The sequence below is a fragment of the Gossypium hirsutum genome, unplaced genomic scaffold (assembly GCF_007990345.1).
Source record: "Gossypium hirsutum isolate 1008001.06 unplaced genomic scaffold, Gossypium_hirsutum_v2.1 scaffold_383, whole genome shotgun sequence".
Classification (NCBI taxonomy): domain Eukaryota; kingdom Viridiplantae; phylum Streptophyta; class Magnoliopsida; order Malvales; family Malvaceae; genus Gossypium; species Gossypium hirsutum.
Window position 1 is genome coordinate 1 of NW_024402991.1, and position 7,103 is coordinate 7,103.

Genomic DNA, 7,103 nt, shown 5'->3' on the forward strand with positions numbered 1-7,103 from the left:
TATACATCACAAACAAATTGTGGGATGCCCTTTTGTGGGATGCCCCCCCCCTCAATCTAAACTGTTGAAATGCATTGAAATTGGAATAATGTGAAAATCATTGTTAAAATTGCTTCAGCGGTTGTCATCTAATTTCACGGTCATTGGACGATTGCAATCTCATCATCAGAAATAACTACGAAAATCAACACCAAAAAAAATGATAGAAAATTGATCCACTGTTTAACAGAAAATTACAAAACAAAAAAAAATCAAAACACAAATAAAGTGGATAAATAGAATGAGAGTTGAAATCAAGCCCAAGAATTATATGAAAAGCAGCGGAAGTAATGGCCTGAGAGAACTCGTCGAAACTGATCCTCCCATCACCATCCGCATCGGCTTCTTTGATCATCCCCGTCAACTCCTCTACAGTCAATGCATGTCCAAGTTTGGCCATTGTCTGTGCTAACTCGGCAGCAGTGATAAAACCATTACCATCCCTGTCAAACATCTTAAACCTGCTTCAATTGTTCCTCCTGTGGGTGTTCTCCGGCTGCGCTCCGGAGCCAACATAGCCACAAACTCCGAGAATTGACAGCCATTGTTTTGAATCAGCCTTTTGTATAAGGCTTCCACCTGGTCAAGGCTCGGTTTTAGCCCCAAGACCGAACAGCGGCCCCGTTCCAGCTGTGTTAAGTCCTCGTTGTCCGATCGAAAGAAGAAAATATTTTTGTGTTCGCCATTTGCTCCTCATCTATTGTGTTGCTTGTCCCCCATTTCATACAACTTCTCTTCTTTATATCCTTCTACACCCTGTATATCTCAATGCTTCTACAAACGTATCTACCAATACAGAAATCAATCCAAAAAGAAAATTCGAATAAGATCTAGGAGTTTGCTAGCACAAGATGATTGTGGTGTTCCGGGATGAGAGATACTCCTCACCTTTTTTTTTTCTGCGCCGAAAAGAGTCTTGTAGGGATTCAACTCAAAGATTAGCCTGGAAAATCCTTCTTAATCATCCTCCATTTTCTTGGTAGGTACCCAAATATTGGATTGCCACTAAACTAACAGAAAATCATATACAGAGGAAGGCGATGATTTCTTTCTGTTAAAATTAAAATTTTGGCAACACCACAAGTATATTCAAAAGAGATGGGATGGATAGTCAACCTCATGAAAATAAAAAATTGAAATGGGCTTCGTATCTCGTCTTTTAATTATTGGCGAAATAGAAAGAGGAAAAAGAATACGTGAAAAGTGGGGTCAATTCCGCTATTGGTGCACGTGCTTTCTTGCTGGCTGGCACTGGCAGCTAGACTCCGTCAACCGGAGGGGGTTTACGACACCTCATCATTAGGGCTAATATTCCAAGGTCCAAATATATCATACATTGGGCTCAAGAATATATGTTTTGGTGAACTCATTGCGGGTCAAATCCTGTCATTTGTTAAATGCTGTTTTCTTTAATATTTAATTCAAAATCAAGTCAAATTAGATTCATTTAGAGGGTAAGTTTTTCTTATTCTTATTTTCTTTACATATCATTCACTGCATTGGATTCTTTACATCTCTTAATTGCTTAGAAATAAATTTCATGTTGGAGAAAGAGTAAAAGGAAGTGGGCAACTGCGTTGACACAGAAACAAATAGGGCATAGAAGGTTTGTTTTCGGCAGTTCGATTTCCACTCTTACATATCTATCACACACTCTGACATTTCCTCACTTGTATCTGAAACAATGGTTTTTTTGTCACTATGCATTTATAAGATATAGTTCCTTACTTGAACAAATTTAGTGTCTCAATTTTAGGTACAATATAGAGTTGTTTGAGGTCTTGTTAACATGGAGAAAATCCATTACAATCCCTATTAAACACCATATTAACTAGTTGAATATAATATAATAACAAATAAGGTAAACCAATGACTCTTGTCAGCTAAGAATGCAATGTTCTAAATAATTCAATATCCACGATTCAAATGATGGATAAGAGTAATCCGATCCGATTCAAATCTCCAAAATATGTTCCTCAAGTTGATATGATCTTCAATAATAGGCTAGATATCATCCACATAATCAACACAATTCTATATGGTTGTTCAATAAATTGCCAACCTCTCTAATATTGAAACTTGTCTTAAACAACTTTAGTGGTCACTCCCTGACACTTTATTACCCGTTTGATATTTTTCAACAATTTCAATAAAAATATTTGGAAAATAAAGCTTTTATAAAAGACACCTTTTATTGTTGATGGGGGGAATTAACTCCTTTCGAGAGAAATCTTCAAAGTGTCATTCTTCGGGCAATTGACTTAGATCGTCAACAATCAAATGTACTGTCCCCGTGTTAGGTTTGTTATAAAAGGCACCTTTATTGTTGACAGGGGGAATCGGACTCCTCCGAGAGAAGTCTTCGAAGTGTCGTTTCTAGGTAGCACCCAGACCATCAACAATGAAGGTTATTGCCTCCGTACTGAGTTTTTGTCCCCATCCTCCAACGTGGAGGTAGGTACTTGCAAGACTTGGATAGGTGTTAGTATTGAGTGTGTGAATAATAATGGACGGTACTTGGGCATGCCATAGCTTGAACCACCGACAAGGCATTATAGGTGACATGTTTGTAAACATGGTACCACTCCCCCTTTCATGAACTGTACCACGACTCTCCATAGGGACCATAGTTTCGATTGTTGACGGTTTGAGTCGCTGCCTAGATGACAACACGTCAAGACTTCTCCTGAAGGGAGCCAATTCGCCAGTCAGCAAAATCCAATTTGATTCGATAATTATTAAACATTTAATGAGCTTAATCGAGATTTTCATCTAATATATTATAATATTATTTATTATATAGAAAGAGCTTAAATATAAATGAGGCTTGAATTTTTAATACAAATGAGGAAAAACAAGTTGGAGCTCAAGTTTTAACTATGAAAATTAATAAACGAGTTTAGTCAAGCTTGAGCTTAAATAGCTTGATTGTGTCACATCAATTGGCTTTAAATTTTGTTGATTTGAGCAATAAGTATGCCAAATTGGGAGTTTAGTCCTCCATTGGTGCAGACCGGAGAGGCTTATTTTCTTGGTTATTGCCAAACACACAAAGTGTATATTATGGAACTTAATTGGGCATATTGATTGATTCCCTCTTGATGGCTTTCATAACAAATTTCCCTTATACAGGAGAGACGACCCTCTAGCTGTTTGATTAAAGACATTGCTCAAAGATGACATTGATAAGGACTTTGTGTGTGAACATTCAGGAGTTCCGGATACCTTGGACGATAGTTACTGTTAGAATCACAAGAAAGAAAGTCGCAGAAGCTGGCCACCCCATGGGCTGATTCTTTGTGTTGTAACCTCACCACCAAGTCTTTCATCTTTTGAGGGATCACGTCGTAGGATCGCCAAGCTTATTGACTTCCTTTGACCTGAATTAAAATCGTATAATATATATACTTTTTTATCTTTTTCCCAAAATGCACTTGTTATGCTGATTGCTGTATTTTGCAGCTGAGGTTCTTTCAAATGGGAATGCCTTGCATGAGGTGGCTCCCATCCTGGAAAATGCATTTCACTACTTCCTCCTACTCTAAACTAAAAGTTTGATTTTAAAATGATCTTCTTTTCAATCTTAACTTGTTATGGTGGGAAAGACAAGAAGTTAAACCCTTTGTTTAATGTAACCTTAGGAAGGCTGAATTTGAGTTTATTTTATTACACAAGTCTGAACTAATCTGAATGTGAAATTAAAATTTTGTTACAATATGTTCATATCTATATATGGTTAAAGCTCATTTTAATCATGTCTATATTTTTTTAAACAAATATTTTGTATTATTTTATTTAAAACTTATTACTATTATAGTTTTTTCTATTTATTAGAATTGTGTATGTAGACAACTTTTCATTTTTAATGTTTATATCATAGTATTATATATTATATAGATTTATTTTTTGTGTTACGATTTACATAAAATAAATAACATAATATATTAAAATTTTAAAAAATAGGTCGAGTCAAATCTTGAATGTTCATTCTAAACCCATCCGAATTTTAACTATACCTAATTGTTTTTTCAGCTCTACTTGTTTTATTATAATATTTTTGTTTCAACTTTTTCAAATTTAGACCGATAATCCAACCCTTGACACTCGGCACCGTATTTGAGCTAAGAAAGTTAGACGTATATTTGGTTTTAATTTGCAAGCGTTAGATTGCATTGCCATAAACGTCCGTACCGGTGAATGAGAAAATTGAATAGAAAAATGAAAGTAGGGTCCGAAACAAAATCATGGATGCCCATTAATTGATGTTGCATTTGCAAGGGATTTCTTATTAATTGGATTTCACAGTGCTGTTTCGAAAGAAAACCAGGAATATTTTTAATTTTTAAATGTCCCACTAACACGACCAATTCTATTAAAACAATGACAACTCCCTCCAAAGGTATGGGTTGAATGGAGAGACACGAGAGGGAATGGCGTTGGACATATGTTAGGTATTGGGTTCCAAGCTGTCTATCCTTTTGCAAATGGACCCACAAATTAGGAAGATGCAACATCATCATCTAAAGCAAAAGATTCTATATTTCTATCAAAGGAAAGCAGAGTATGAACTCAAATAGAAGCCAAACTCCACGTAGTCGCTATGCTTTGGACTCATTCACTCAAACAAGTGATTTAGGTCTTGCTCTTTCCCAACAACCATCACTATCTATTTACTAGGTCAATAATAATCAACACTCCAATATATTACATCCCCACTGCCTTTTTTTTTTAATTTTATAAATAGGTATAAGATTTGGATATTTTAGACTAATTTTGAAGAATATCACAGTAATATGTTTTAAAAATTCATATAATAGATATTTTAAAACATCATATATTACAAGGCTTTTAACTTTTTAACGTGTTCACACTATAAAAATTTGACATGCCAGCAAGGAAATAAGCAATTCATTTGTGGAGGAGAAATTGCAACATGAACCCCTCCACTTTTCTATTAATTTTTAACCCAGTTATATTTTAATAATAAATTCTTTCAATTTGATTCAACTTATAATTTTATATAATAAGCCTGTGTAAAAAAGTGCTTTTTACGTTGGTTATATTTTAATCAATAATTGTGTACAGACCAATTTTACCCAGCCCATTCCAGTAGACCCAAAACCCAACCACCCACCTACACTAGCCAATACCCAAATAACATCACAGGCCCCGGGCAAACCCAAATAATTAAACTAATCTACCAGCCCAACTAGCAGAACCCGAACAGCCCAATACTCTTCAGCCCAAAACCATACCTCAGCCCAAACCAATGCCTAAGCCCGAAAACCAAAGTCAACTTAGGGTTTCAGTGTCTGAAACCCTAAGCGCCGCCTGCCGCAGACCTTTTGGTCTTCAGCCGCCACCACCGCGCGTCTGTCACCCGGCCCTGTCATCCGTCATCTCTACGGAACGTACACGCAACAGTAAAGAAACACAGCAAATAGCATAAAAAAATAGAAGAAATCGGCTATAAAAGCGGATTTCCCTTGTATTTTTTCGGAACCAGATCAATACAGAAGCAAATATAAAAAAAAAAATCAAAAAAGGTTGACTCAGTATTTCTATCTGTTCTCGTGTTCTTATTCATTTTATTTCTTTATTTTTGTTTATTTTTCTGCAATCGTTTAATGATAAGGGGGACTAAAAGGGAAAGAGAAGATACTTACTGCTTCGGTGGACGGTATCGGAATCCGCCTTGCCGTCGTCGGAGTCGAGCAAAAGGGGCGTTTCATCCCTTTCCTTTTGGTCTCACGGTTGAGAAGGCTTAGCCTTCGGGGACGCCGCAAAAGGGGAGGCCTAGGGGCCGTTCTCGCGTAGCTCCGGCCACTGGCCATGGAGGCGGAGATGGTGGCCTGAGCTTTAAGGCCGAGAGGGGCACAGAGAGGAGAGCATTCGAGCTCTCTGTTCTCTTTTCCTGTTTCTTTTTTTATTTTTTTTAGAAAATGAAAGGGAGGCTACCAGATTAGGGTTCTTTTGGCCCTTACATGATGTGTGAAACGACGCCGTTTGGAGTCTGATCAGTGGCTCCAAAACGGCGTCGTATTGAGCTTTGACCCGCGCGGTGACCCGACCCAGGGGAAGGATTCGCGTGTTTTCTTTAAATGGATATTTGTGCGCGTAGTCCCTCCGACTTTGTAGCGCGTTGCAATTTGGTCCTGTTTCGCTATTTCCTATTTTTCAATTTCGCCCCAGAATTCTGTTTTTGTTCTATTTTGACCCTCTGCTGCACTGCGTTTTGGGGCTTCGGGTATTTACCATTTTGGTCCCCCCTTTTTTCGCGCATATTACATTTTGATCCTTTATTCTGTTTTATTTTTTGATTTCAGCCCTGAGGTTTCGTTCCCGTTTTGAATTAGTCCTATTATTATTATTTACTATTATTATTATTACCTATTTATTTATATTGATTTTATTTAAACTTCCGGTACATATATATTTTTATATATTTTACAACTTATGTACCTATATATATATATCTATATACACATTTTCATTTTCATAAATACATACATATTTATATATAATCTTTATAGTCTAAAATACACCCTTATTTATATTTTTTAAATCCGCATACACAGACACATTTTCAATATATTTTTAGTATGTATATAAATTAACGTATTTATTTGTATACATATGTATGTTTTCATTAGTTTTAAACTTTAGTTTGTACATATATATTTTTTCTTTATTTACAATATATATACACTTACTTTTTATATGTATTCCTTTATCTTCGAATTCCATAGTTTTATACACCTATATGTACATATTTCTATATATACGCATATTTATTTATCTTATATAAAATATACTTTATATATTTTGTTAATTCATGTATACACATATTTTAGTTCATGTCTATATATATCTTTTTATACTTAATTGTATTTGCTATTTATTTATTTCATTTTGTTCTTATTTTGAATGAATGATTTAACTTTATTCGTTTTTTATTTTGTTATTTTGTATGTTGTAAGTTTGATCGTTCATATTGATTGCTATAGCTTGCATCGTTTTTATATTATCATGTTCATTATGATTTTGCCATGCATAAATAATGT

The 7,103-nt window shown here is 35.4% G+C and overlaps 1 pseudogene; it reads right to left on the minus strand.

The window, feature by feature from the left end:
* Nucleotides 1-200: 200 nt before the first annotated feature.
* LOC121226747 (probable calcium-binding protein CML18) lies at nt 201-764 on the minus strand (annotated as a pseudogene).
* Between the last annotated feature and the right edge of the window lie 6,339 nt (nt 765-7,103).